The following is a 14520-nucleotide window of genomic DNA, read 5'->3' as shown; positions in this document are numbered from 1 at the left end:
TTGTTTAGAAGGTGCCTCAGTTGCATGAAAGCTGACTTAGAGACAGGTTCTCCCTTAGAGTGATTTGTAACTACTTCAAGCTTCTGTAATCATAAAAATGAAAGTAATATTTGGAAATTCAAATGTAGAAGAAAAGGGTAGAGGATACCTATAATCATAAGCATGTCTGGCAGTTGCACATAAATCTGTGGAAACAAACTGTTGTCTTGTCTGAGAAGCTTTCACAGCCTGTATTTGCATCTATCTTTTGACTGTGTGTGAGGAGATGCATAAATTTAACCTTTGAGGTTTTAGAATTTCTATAGTTCAAAAAGAAATAATGGAGTTAAACCTACTGTGTTTTAAAATTGTTTCACAGGTCTTAATTTGTAAGACCTGTTCAGGAACTGCAAAAATAATCTGTGCAGCAATTATCTAAAATGTTAACAGCTGAGTAGGTTGTATGGCAGTTCAGGATATTTCAGTGTTAAGGGTGAGGAATAATCCCTATCGTTAGGTGAAATTTATTACTGGTATTCTTCTAGTTGTGTCAAATGTGTATGTTTAAGACCAATAGGACATGCCATTTCTGCTGTTACTCATAGGACTGCTGCCTGGGACCAAACTAGGCATGGACCAATGGTGAACTGACCTCTTGGACAAGAGCAATAGGAACCAAAGGCATGTGACTACACAATGTACTTTGACCCTAAATGAGAAATAATGCTATGAATCTAAGGCTTTGGCAAGCTGTCTGTTTCTAACAAACAGACAAATTTAGTCTCACTTTCTTGGCTATTTCTAACAGAGGTATGTGATTGAAAGAAGGAATGAATAAATAGTAAAAAAGCCATTTAGACTCAAGTTCAACTGGGACATCTTATGGCAGATAATTGCTTGGCTCCCCAGATATGCCACGTACTGAACTTCTGAAGAAAATTATGCTCCAAAAGTATTGAAAAAAAAGAACTTGATTTATTATTCACGGAGTGACAAGTGCTTGACTTGCATCTTCTTAAGTTATTTAGCAGTATTGGAATCTAAACCTGTTTACTTTGTTAAAAGAAAAATGTGTATTTTAATGCCTGTGTATTGACTGTGTGCACATTTTTCTCAGAAATAAGATATGATAACAGTAGTTAGTGTTTAATAAATATTGCTTGCTGAGTCAAATTAATTGTTTGGGATTCTAGTAGCTAGACAATATTACTGCTAAAAGATAAGTGGGTTGTTTTTGTGTTTTTTTTCTCTTCAGAAGGATAACAGTTAAATACTACGCCCTGGAAAGTAACTCAGCATACTTCTAAATTAAAGACAATTATAGATTTGTAATACAATACTATTTTTTTTGCATGTATGTATCCATATGTATCTGTATCAATTATCTATAAACTTCTTGAAGTGCAGTTGTTTATGTTCAGTTCTATAGAATGAATTTTCAGTCAGACCTTGTCTTTAATGTTTTTCCAATCTCAGTGTAATGAAACACCTGTTTCATTCAGTACCAGACATAGATTCTTACTCATCCGATTTCAAAAATCAGTACATGTTTCCTCTATCTGTAGTGAACTTTTTGTTCTAATTTCTCATATAATCCTTTCCACCCTTTGCCCTTGGAAATACTCAAGGGGTCATATATCTTTGTAATTTTTACAATGTTAGAGTGCTTGTGCCATGTTCTTACATGGATTTTATGGTCTCATTGATCTAGTATGCATTAGTTACTGTGGTTTTCATTGTGTTGCTAGAAACTTGGAAGGAAATGATAATGTAAGAGGTACTTGTACTATTGATACTGCACGAAAGAAGAAATAAATGTACAGTTCATTGCTATGTAGAAATAGACCTTTTTTGGTTTTGGGTTTTTTTTTTAATAGGGACTATTATCTTAAACTTGGGCATATTATATGTAGAAGATCCAGTTTTCTAATAACTTCTATACACAACCAGAAAAACAGCAATAAGTAGGCTGTTCCTTTTTATAGCAGAAACCCAAAGATATAAAGCCAGCAACATGAAACTTGTTTGGATAGCACTCTTCTCTGCAATTACCCAAACTGTATACTCAATAAGAAGGGCAAGTGCAGCACAGGCAGATTTTCTTTTCCTCTTCTCAGTTTTCACTGTGTCTGTGTGATTTAAGCACTTGCTTAGAGATGCTAGGATAAACATCTACTTTTTTTTTTTTAAAAGATGTCCTGGGACATTGGTGTTTTTTCAATATTCATCCCCCCCAGTACTGAAGCTTCCGTAAAGTGAACACTAGGTGTCATGTTGCCACAAGCCTCGGTGTCTTGTCTTCTCCCCGTCTTTTCAGGGTCAACAGTTAATCTTGATGGTTTTGTAAAATAGATGACCACCAATATATTCCACACCAATATTTTAGTAAGTTTGGAATCCATTCAGTCATAGTGTATGTGATTGTCAGAAGCTTCAATTTTCCTGTGATTTTTATGAGAAGTTCTCAGTATTGAGGTGGCATGGGTTTCAAGATTGTTTCCAAGATCTGTCTATGCCACAGTACAAATCTATATGATATACTTACTAATTGAAGCTTTTTCTCACAGATAGTAATTTTCTATTACAATTCCTTGCTTCTCAAAAGCTGATTTCAGAAACTTTTGCTGTAAAGTGAACAGAATTTGTCTTCTGATTTGAGGATGGCAAACACAAGAAAAGATATGGTGGAGCTTCATGACTGGCAGGAGGTGTCCATGTACTCTGTTGTGTGAAGCCTAATAATTACTTTCTAGTGTAAATTTTGTCTTCCCACTTATTTGGGAAGGTGTTTCTTCCCCCCACAAAAATCTGTGAGGTTAGTAGTTTCAAGATCCCACTAAAGACTTTACCAAACATCTACTTAATATCAGAGTGGTCAAACATTTCATTTTTCATCACCTGGCTTCCTTGTTTTCACAAATCAAATGTGAATATGTATTTTACCTGTATATAACTCCATGAAAACACTTACCAAAATAATTAAAAAAACATTCAAGCTTATGGCTTTAACATCTTAATGGAAATAAGACTTGTGCCCACCTGCCGCTCAGAAAAAGAAGAGCATTGGTATTCCTTTTACACCTCAGATCTGTGTTTCATATTGTAGACAGGTTTTTTTTTTCTGATGTTTTAAACATTTTATGAGACGAATATAAATAGAATCACTTTCACTTGAGAGATCAGAGACTGCTTAGAATAGAAATGGTAGTAGAGGTCAGCAGAAAGGAACAGAGCATGACCATATTCCTACAAAACTGACACCTATTATTGCTTGTCAGTGGCATCACAATAATGGAGACAGCAAACACAAATCAGATTCACTCAGGCTGAAAGGGACCTTGGGAGGTCCACAAGTGTAACCTTCCCCTGAAAGCAGTGACCGTGTGGAATTCAGATTGAGTTGTTCAGGTCTTTTCCCAGTGCATCTTCAAAACCTCCAAGGATGGAGACTGCTCAGCCTCTCTGTGCAAGCTGCTCGCCACTGGGCTGTTTTCCTGGTGAACTGGGGGTGAGCTGTTAGCTCCTCCCTCGAAGCCCCTTCTTCCTTAGGTTCAAGAGGCCCGGCTTACTCAGCTGCTTCTCACAGGGGAAGTGCTTCAGCCCCTGGCCCATTTCAGTTGGCTTTGATGAGATGTGCTCTCCTTTGTCAGTGTTTGTTGTGTTGCAGGGCCCAAACCTGCAGTGTAATGAGTGCCAAGTAAAGGGAAATGATTGCATGGATTGCTCTCTGTTGTGGCTAATGCTGTCAGCCTTTGTGGCTGACATTGTGCATTGGTGACTCCTGCCCATCAGGACAGAAGGACCTCTGCTTCTTTTCAGTATATACTCTTCCCCACACCTCAGACATATCCAGCCACCCCCCCTCTCCTGCCACATCTCAGGGAGAAATCTGAAGTTTTTAAAGAGCAGATGGCCAGTTTAATTGCCTCTTCTTGTCCTCCTTTAGTTGAGAGTGAGTGCAGAACTCCAGGCGAATTCAGCAGATTATTGCACTTTCTTTTTGGTGTGCTCCTTCATAGTTTTTGGATTTTTTTTTCACCACCAAAAGCAAGAAAAGGCTCTTGCTGAAGTTAAGATTAATTTACTATAAGAACTGCATGTTAAACTAGTTGGAGCAATTTAGTGGACTTACTCATCCTTCATATTACAGATGAAGCTGACAGTTAAAGTCAACTGATGCCTATGATTGTGTTTCACTACAGACACTCTTTTCCAGTAATACTCTTACAGCAGTTCTGATCTAAATTTTATTGGTCTGTTTTCTTTGAAAAAGGGAAGCTGATTCTACTCTATTGAGCTCTTCTGTACCTGCTTGTCTGAACTTTCTGTCTGAAGAACAGCATGACTTCAGTGAGAGCTGTCTTACTGGAACCCTTCTGCCACTCTTTATTTATGTATATCAACAGGCAGATTTCTATAATGAGATTTACAAACTCTCTAAAGGATATAACCTTGAAGAGCTGGAATCCTTTAGCACAATCTAATCAATATTATCTCATTTATCATCTCCTTGTGAAGTTCAGATTGTTGTCGGCACAAAATGCACTTCTCATATTTAGAGTTGTAGACAGAAAAATCAATGCAAAACATCAAGGTTTTTTGTACTGTGTTTAAAGAGGCGCTGTACATGCTCATGCTGCATGATACTCTAAAATCATTACCCTTATAATGCTTCCCTCCACAATGCCAAACTTGAATGACTGTTTTATGCCTGTTGCTTTGTGATTTTTGTGATTTTGTGACCTTTGCAGAGCTTAGCTGAGAATTGTAAGTCACTAGATGAATAAAAGCTAAGGAGAAACCTTTTCCCTAAACAGGCAAGTTCTGTATGATGCCATTTGCTTCGCAAAGTGCATCTGGAGTAGCTTTTTTTCATGGGTGCTTAGCACCTGCACTGTAAGCACAGTGACTTCCCAGAGTCTGAGTGGCTGAATTCCATAGTACTTCCTTGACTGAAACGAGTTGTTACAGTGAGGTGCAGCAGACATGCCTAACTGGTTTGTTAAGGACCACAGAAGCAGTCTTACCCTGGGCTGGAATCAAAACCTTTTGGTGTCAAATCTGTATCATAAGCTCGTGATAATGTTTCCTTGCCACAAAACAATAGTTTGTTGGTTTTACCTTTTGTTGGGAATTCTTGTTTATGCCTAGGTTTTGCAGGAGGTCTGACTACAATGGGAATGAGTTGAAATGGGGTTCAGAGTAGCTCAGCCTCTGTTTTGTGATGGTCTGTTCTCACACAGCCAGTAAAAACCAGTGTGTTTGCTACACTGTGGATGCTGGTGGACAGTGTTTCTACAGTGATACAACACTGGTTCTTACTCATTGATGTTAATATCTAGCTGTACACCAGAGAAAATGTAAATAGGAACATGGTAAGTTTTGGAGCACTCCATGAAGTGGTTGAGCATTATTATTCCTACTTGTATCAGCAGAAAAACTGAAGGAAAGAGATTTCAGTTAAGGTTTTGAGCTGGTTTTGGAGTTTTCTTTGTGAATTTGGATTGAGGAAATTGTATTTCAGTACTTTACATTTTGTGAATGCCTGACAAAAATTCCCCATTTAGAGAATGTTTTTCAAAGTTTTCTTTTTTATCTCAATTAGATTTATTTTTTTCCTCTCACTATATCATGCACTATCCTGTCCCATCAAGTAGCAGATGTAGACTTTGGAGAAATCTCATTCATTTAATTTATTGGCTGCTGCTACTTGTGTAACTAAGGACTAGTATGTTTGGGATTAACATGAACATGGATACATCATGTTACAATTTGTAACAGGAAAAATAGAGAAGAACAAAAATACATATTCAAAACAGTGCTAAACAAAATGGGAGATAGTAAGGAATATTATTTTGTTTCCTCTATAAAAGCTGTGTTTTTCCTCTAGGTATATGTGCAAATAGTAAGTTTATTGGAGGAAAGTGTCAGAAGAATTGATCTCATATGGGATAGCATGAGGACACATGCATATTTGAAAGCTCTTTGTCACAAGTGTGTTGCCATCTTCCTCTCCAGCAAGACTGTTAAATCAACAGGCAAAGAGATAGGTTTTTCATTTCTTTCACTGGCTGGAGCTATGACATAGATATGCAAGGAAATTCATGGGAACATCTTTCCATACAAATCCTATCTTAACAGTATTAAATCACATTTTTAGAAAGGCTTAGGAATTACTTATACTTGTTGTGTTAATAAAATGCTAGTGTCTTCCATACCTGTAAAATGCTCACTTCAAGCAGGCATTACAATCTTATTTTATGTCATGTCTCTTTCTCAACATACCCTGCTGTCTTAGGCATAGTAAATGCAGCATTCAGACATTCTTCTTCCACCCTTCATGAGCCCTGATGGAGCAGCAATATAAGGATATGCAGTAATCTGTGCTGTGTGCTCATTTCCAGAATACAGTTGAAGCATAATTATGCATATGTTTCCAATTCAGTCTGACAGTATTGTTTTGTGATATAGCTATTGCTCTTTATAAAATCTCCTCTTTTATTCTAGTTTTGAAAGGGTAGTTATCAGTTGCATACTCACACAGTTTTATGCAACTATTTATTGTACTTTTCATTAAGAGATGAATTATTTACTAAGGCATCTGGTGCATCATATGGTTCATATGCTGGGTGTGCTAAACAGAATGCTCTTTTTTGAATAATAAGGGAAAAATACACTACATAAAAGGATTAGACGTCCTAGTGTGCTTTGAAGAGTAACTTTACTGTTACTTTACAACTTTACTTTCTAGAATCTCCAAGCCTGTTTTACAGGATTTTGTGATCATTAAAGGAATCTTTGATTCTAGTGGAACATGTGTGCATAACTGTATGTGTCTGTATTCATACTATCTGAAAAGTAGAGGGGTAAACAAAAAAAGACATTCTCTGACAAAAACTGTATTATACAGCTATTAAAAAGCATAATATAGTTATGAAAATGTGTAATAACTGTATTATACTGTTATTATAAAATATCATAACTATATGATACTTTTTCCACTTCTGTGACTGATAATCACAGAAGTATGTGTTTTGGTAGTACCATTTACAATTTATAAGGCAAGAAATTTTTATTCTTATGATCTATAGAAATTGTATGTCCTCCAAGGTTATCTAACATTAAACAAAAACCTTCTCAGTCTTCAGGTATCTAACTCTACACAAACATCCAATCTCTTTCATATATTTAAGACAAACTTCACACTTATTTTACATTAGAAAATTACTGAAATGTACTGTAGATAAATCATTGACTGACATTAGTTTAAGGCTGATTTACCACTTCATTCCATAGTGTCATTTTGATAATGTCAAGGTAAGGATGGCAGAAATTGTATATGGGCTAATTTATTCAGTGGTTAGAGTTACATATCTTTGCTCCCAATTAAATAAAATTTGATACAAAATTTTCTACTTATAAAGTTTCAGAAGTTGAGACATAAATCTATTCAGTGTACCTTCCATTTACAAAAAAATAGTTTCTTCCTTGAAATAAGACATTCATAAATTTTAACATCTGTAGGTTTTTGTTAAACAAGACATTAACCAAAGCATGGCATTGTCACAACTCTGTTTAAACAGTCAAAACTGGGCATGTAGCAGAATGTGTTGCTCTCAAAGGACTTTGAAAAGCAACATTTTTTTTCAGAAAACATGCTTAATCCAATAAGAAAGCTGCCTGCTTTAAGTGTATTTGGCTTTGAAATAGGTGGATACTCCTAAAGGTAGATGGTTTAGGAAGATGGCCCAGGAATAAAGTATGTCAAAATCACAAAATCACAGCATTAACTAGGTTGGAAAAGACCTTTGAGATCATGGAGGCTGTATCCTAACATGACTTCGTCAACTAGACCATGGCACTGAGTGCCATACCCAGTCTTGTCTAAAACACCTTCAGGGAGGGTGACCCCACCAATTTCCTGGGCAGCCCCTTCCAATGCCCAATCACCCTTTCTGTGAAAATCTTCTTCCCAATGTCCAACCTAAACCTCCCCTGGTGCAGCTTAAGACTGTGTCTTCTCATCTTTAAAATGCTACCACAACAACCTAGAGGTTCAGCTTACACTGAAATAGTTTAAATCTGATTTGCATGTATAATCCCAAGGAGCTCTCTGTTATTTATGACAGTGTCAGAAATATAAATTGTAGCTTGAAGGAATGCTTCATTCTTCTTACTTTTTCTACCTGTAATTGAACCTTTCAAATAAGAAAACAAAAATTACATTTGTAATTCTTCCTGATGGCAATCTTTTAGTAGTTGGACCCATCTGTGACTAAATCTCCAAGAATATTCCTTTCAAATGTCAGGAAAGAGGAAAATAATGTGTAATATTTTACTGACAGTAGGAGAAAACCCAAACCAACCACAGCTGACAAGCTGACTTGATTGATATAGGGATTTTTTATCACCTCTTCAATTTTTAGTTTATTGTGACTAATTGTGCTTCTGTGCTATTGTGCTTATTTACTCCTCTAATTCTGTACTTCACTAGTTTGTGCTCGTTCTTCATAATCTCTGCTGTATATCTAATAAAAATAAATCAGACTTTCGCATTAGCTGAACATGTATTCTTGTAGATCCTCCATTTCAGTTAACGAAAAAATGAACAGAGGATTTTTTTTCCTACAATCAGAGACATTATAGGGTAGTTATAAAAAGAGAATTGATATGAAAGGGGTGAGTAGGCAGAAACATGTTGCCTAGACCTCAGGGAGTACTGGGTTGTTTTAAGGGGTTATTTGTATTTTTGTGTAATAGAGAAAGTCCATACTTACATCTCTGCTATCTCTGTTTCTTCTTTGCATCTTTTAGCAGTTTGACAGACTTTTATGAATGTTGCTGAGGTTAATTCAGTGTCAACTGGCAGAAGTTTTCATAACAAAAAAAATACCTAAATGTAGTAAACCTGCTTGAGTTGACTTTCTAATTATCATAATACCAGTGTCATTTGACCAGGCTCAACCTAATTCTGCTTTGTAAAAATCTCTTCCTTCATCAATTCATAGCATAAAATGAAGACTTCATATTTTAAAATTTATAAAATTTCCCCTCTATTAGTCCAATATGTGATTCGTTGCCAAGTGCCACAAAGAAGTACAGAAAGTGCTTAATGTATAATTTTAAGCAATTAGTGTTATTGTTGTCTGCTTGGGAAAACTATAAAAATAGTTTTTTTGTAAGGCAGACTATTCTGCCTTAAAAAAATTAAGGTTTAGCCCATCATATTTAGCAGGACTAAGAAATAAAACTAAAACAAATTCACCAACCTATTGCCATAGTTTATGGCACTGAGGTGTGAGATTAACACAATGACATTCTATAAATTCCTTTCAGATGGAATTTATAATTGGTGAAAAGTAGTGTGTTTTGCAGAGCATCATTATTTTTTAAGTATTTCTGTGACACTTTGGCAAATAGAGGCCAACCAAGAGAGCATTATCAATATAAATTGGAAAACTCTTGTCCTATGGAGAAGGGATCTTTTCTATTTAAATTAAGTAATCAAAACATTCTCCAAAATGAAATATGATGAAACATTATTTAGGTCTAAGAATAATATTTTTCTGTAATTGAGTAGTCTGACTATAATCTCTGGTTTTATTTGTGGTGTTGATGTTTCATTAGGAGGGCTTCTGCTCACTGAGAACTAATCTTACATTTAATTGGATGTGACTTGAAAGAACAATCATAGCAGAATTCTGTGTTCTCTATATATAATCTGCAAGAAATACTGAAAAGTACTTTCTTGATTAAATATAATGGAAAATTGTCACCTTGAACATCATTGCACAGAATAAAAAATTAGATATGTTAGTTATACATTGCAGTCTAAATAGTCTTTCCTCAGCGTGCTTGATATTTACAGATCAGATATCTTGTGGAACTAATTCATGTTCTTATATAAAATTAAGGTGCTTTCACTAATGACTTCTGCAGATAATTTTTATGACTCTTTCAGTGAATTGGAACATAACACCTTGTCTTAGTTTTTCAAGACTTAATAGTTTCCAACTTTTCCACTGGTGGTACAGGGTAACCTGTGACTTAAAGGCCTAGTCCTGCTTTGGGATCTGAGTTTTGTTGGATATCAAGTAACTGCTGTATAAGCAGAATTATATTCCATTTAAATGGTACCCTTCTGTGGGCAAGAATTACTACTGCCTACACCACCAAGATGTAGTCAGTAAGAGTACACCAAATGACCATGGCAGAGTGCCACACACTAAAATGCATTTGATCATAACTGTTAAAATGTTGTGCTTCTCTTATCTGGGAGTTTCCTGCCAAGAGGCAGAGATGCCTGGAGAAGGGGGCTGATAGGAGATGGGGCTGGGGCAGCTGGTGGCTCTCTCTGCCTCCCTCGGATGGGAACGGTCGGAGCTGCTGCTTGGGGAAGGGAATTCGCCGCTGCTGCCAGAGCCCAGCGCTGCTGCTTCTGCCGTGGGGTGAGCCTCTGCTCGAGAGAGCAGCCGCTGAACGGGGCCCTCATTAGCACCCCCCTCGCTAAGAGAGGGATATCCCCGTCTGCTCGGGCGCCGGGATCCGGTGCTCGCCTCTCTCTGCCCTGCTGGGAGCCGGGCGGCCGCTGCCGCGCCCCCACTGCCTCTTCTGCACCGCTCCGAGCTTTCACTCCACTGTAGCCCCGTAACCCCTGCCGGTCAACACGCTGCCGTCCCAGCTTGCTGCTTCTGAGGCTCCTGTGGGCCCCGGGCTCGGCTGCCCCGGGTTTGTGAGGCGAACCGTCCCTTCCATCCCTCCCGCCTCGGCCGAGCCGCCCCTGCCGGGCGCCGCCCGGGCTTGCGCCGGAGCGCCCCCTGCAGGCGGGGGGAGGCACCGCCGCCGCCCCGCCCGCCGGGAGCCGCAGCGCCCCTGCTGGCCGTGCCCGGGACTGCAGCAAGGGGACAGCGCCGCGGCCGGGAGCGGGGCTGGCGCTGCGCCCCTGCTGGCCGTGCCCGGGACTGCAGCAAGGGGACAGCGCCGCGGCCGGGAGCGGGGCTGGCGCTGCGCCCCTGCTGGCCGTGCCCGGGACTGCAGCAAGGGGACAGCGCCGCGGCCGGGAGCGGGGCTGGCGCTGCGCCCCTGCTGGCCGTGCCCGGGACTGCAGCAAGGGGACAGCGCCGCGGCCGGGAGCGGGGCTGGCGCTGCGCCCCTGCTGGCCGTGCCCGGGACTGCATCAAGGGGACAGCGCCGCGGCCGGGAGCGGGGCTGGCGCTGCGCCCCTGCTGGCCGTGCCCGGGACTGCAGCAAGGGGACAGCGCCGCGGCCGGGAGCGGGGCTGGCGCTGCGCCCCTGCTGGCCGTGCCCGGGACTGCAGCAAGGGGACAGCGCCGCGGCCGGGAGCGGGGCTGGCGCTGCGCCCCTGCTGGCCGTGCGTGGAACTGCAGCAAGGGGACAGCGCCGCGGCCGGGAGCGGGGCTGGCGCTGCGCTCCGGCGCGGCTGGTGTTGGTGCCGTGGGCGTCGGAGTTTGTTTGCTTTAGTGCGCATGCTGGTGAAGAACTGCTATTCCTATTATTGTATCTTTGCCCGAGAACTCCTTGATTTCAAAATTGGAAGGGGTTTACATTTTCCATTCCAAGAGAGTCTCCTGCCTTCCTTAGCAGACACCTGTCCTTCGAACCAAACAGTGATAGCCAGAGCTGGAGCTACTTGTGTGATTTCTGTGTAGTATTTAGAGCTATACACAACAACTAAGTCCACAGATCTTCTACCACTTGCTTGCTTGGCATATGTAAGAATAGAATTTTTAATTGCTATTCCATTTATTTTGTGGTTCTCTGGGACGATTATTTTACTTAAATTGCTGCTTCATTTTCTGCACTAAAGTGGCAATTTGTGATTTAGGAATCAGAAACTTTTCAGGGTTGATCCGCCATATTATGCTACTTACAACCATATGTATGTATTTCAGCTTTTTCTGGTTTTCTAGGCTGGACCTAAAAACTTTCTGTTAGAGCTGGGAACATCTGCATCTTGAAAGTAAGATGTCTAAAATATCTGGATGATAGGTTAGATATCACAATTCCCAGATCCAAGGTTCAGGTTTAGATTTCATGGGATCACAATCCTTAAAGAAGAACAAAGTTATTTGAGCCATCTATTCCTTTGCAGTTTCATGGTGAAAATGTTCTTCATGCATTCCAATTGTAATTCTAAAAATTATTTCTAAAAAGAAGAAGATGAAGAAGCACAAGCAAATGAAGGTCATCATTCTGAAGTTTGTCTTTTACTACTCACTGTCTATTACTTTGAGGAGAAAATCTGTCGAAGACTACACTTTTGAGGATTATGAAATGTTCTTCATTGTCTCTATTTTTATCCAGAATATTTTGCCTATCAGAGTTATTTTATGACAGAGAATAAAGGAAGGCTCAATTACAGGTGCTGTTTTAGTGTATGTTAAGTAAAGATTTGGCCATAGCATTTATCTTTTTGATCCAGGAAACTTCTGGATCAAAGGGATGTTATATTTTAGTATAACTTCATACTAATAAACACAGATAATTGCATCCTGTCTTGCTGTGATTTAACCTATCTGTGTGAGATTACTTTATTTCATGGTGAAATTTGTAGGTAATTAGGTGCAACCATCTCTCCAGCCAGAGTAGAGTGACAGACTAGAAACTTCATTAAGAGACCTCTGTGGGAACCCCAGCCTTGCTCTGGGGTCACATGTGGTGGTGAAATTTCTCCTCCAACCCGTGATTACAAAGAAAAACTGCGCAGGCTCTTTCTGTTCGGTCTCAAGGCAGTTTATTGTGAGTTATCTAAAAGATTGTCTTCTCAGACTGCGGCTGCTTGGTCAGCAGCCCAGGCAGAGGCACACACACACCCTGACATCCTCTCTGTCTGCTGTCTGCTTCTTCTCTCCCCCTGCCCAGAGCTGCTGCTATCTTTTATATGATATATTACGTATTACATGTTTATAGTTTTCCCCCAATACCTACTACCTATATTACCAAGTGCTTTTCTACTCTAAACCAATCTGTGAGTGCCAACATCACCAAGAACATGGAGGCAAGGAAGAAGAAGGAGGAAGAACAGGATCAGCCCACTTTCCTCCATCTTACAACTTCTGACCCCCATGTACAAACTAAAAACCCCCGTGTACAGGTGCTAAAACCCCCCTGCACAATACTAAAAAAATTTCCCCTCTGTTTTGTAACTACTTTTATTATACTATCTAACCTTTTGTGACTGCTTGTTCCACCGTCAAAGTTGGTAACTCCTTCCATGGCTCAAACTCAAAATCACAGCTGTTTCCAGCTGCCTGCCAGGGTCTAAAATGCTTCTGACCAAGGCCTGGAACCTCTAAAAATATCTGAGAGACATTTTGAGTTCCAACACTCCTCCATGGGCAAGAATGTCTGTTACAACAAACACCCCCAAGTCTTCTCTTAAGGGCTCCTCTCAATACATTATTCACCCAGCCTATATTTTTGCTTGGGATTGCCTCAATCTAGCAGCAGGACCTTGCTCTTGGCCTTGCTGACCTTCATGAGGTCTGCATGGGCCCACCTCTCAGGTCTGTCTGGATGACATCACTTCTCTTCATCTTGCTGACTGCACTGCACAGTTTGGTGTTGTTGGCAAATGATGGCAAATTGCCAATTTAAAATAGCAAAATACTAGAGATGTATTACTGGGTCAGACACAGTTGCATTTCAAATTCAAACTTAGCTTTCCTCTTACAGTTTTTAATTACTTAATATCAGATCTTTTTAAAAAGTTGCTGTTACTAAATGAATAGTAGCTGATAAAGATGTTGTGCTGTTCAGGATTTTCATTATAATAGAAGTGCCCTGGTCATGAACCAGCCGAATAGAAACTGGGATCTCAACCAGGACAGAGAATCAGCAAACCTGGTTTGTTACCATGGAGAAAAATGATATGTATTTAAAAAGATGAAATACTAACCAACTAAAACATGCAGAGGTATAAAAAGAAAGAAATGTACCAAGGAAAATGTAAGGGGATCTATCAGAAAAAAAATGAAAAAGTAAAACATACTATTTATTTTCAATAAAACTTTTTTTTCTTCCACAGCTGTAGTTGTCACCATTTTCTAGGTATAACTGAAATACTTTATTTGTCTCAAACACTAAAACAATAAGCAGATCTCTTTTCTGTATTAAATTCCATGTAGAAATTCAAATAAATCAAATCTGCAGTTATTTCACAATTTATATTAACACTGTAGCTTAATTACTTTTTTTTTTTCATTTTTACTCTATATAATTTGTTGCATTTTTATGACAGTGACTTTAGATCCACTGGATCTGATTAATACAAGTACAATTTCTGTGGGATGTATTAACTGTACTGAGGGTGTACAATTTAAAAGTTGGTATGAACTTTTGTAATTGATCTGTCAGAATTGAGATTGAGTCTTATTTTACCTTGTGCATGAGTGTGTATATTCTTATTTTTTTCTTGCTCACATTACTTCTTGGTAGCTCTGGATTTAAAGACACAGATTGTGCTTTGCACTTAGGAAGAATTTCAGAGAATATGCTTTCATGTTCCATGAGACAAAGATT

At 39.4% G+C, this 14520-nt stretch overlaps 1 protein-coding gene across 2 annotated transcripts in view; it reads left to right on the top strand.

Annotated features, from left to right (window-relative positions):
- The window catches only part of SNTG2 (syntrophin gamma 2), a 222053-nt gene that overhangs the window by 9519 nt on the left and 198014 nt on the right, over positions 1-14520 (top strand). The window lies entirely within an intron of this gene.

The sequence above is a fragment of the Lonchura striata genome, chromosome 3, assembly GCF_050655825.1.
Source record: "Lonchura striata isolate lonStrDom1 chromosome 3, ASM5065582v1, whole genome shotgun sequence".
In the NCBI taxonomy this organism is placed as follows: domain Eukaryota; kingdom Metazoa; phylum Chordata; class Aves; order Passeriformes; family Estrildidae; genus Lonchura; species Lonchura striata.
Note: the sequence above shows the minus strand (reverse complement) of the source record. Positions and strands in the feature narration are given on the sequence as shown.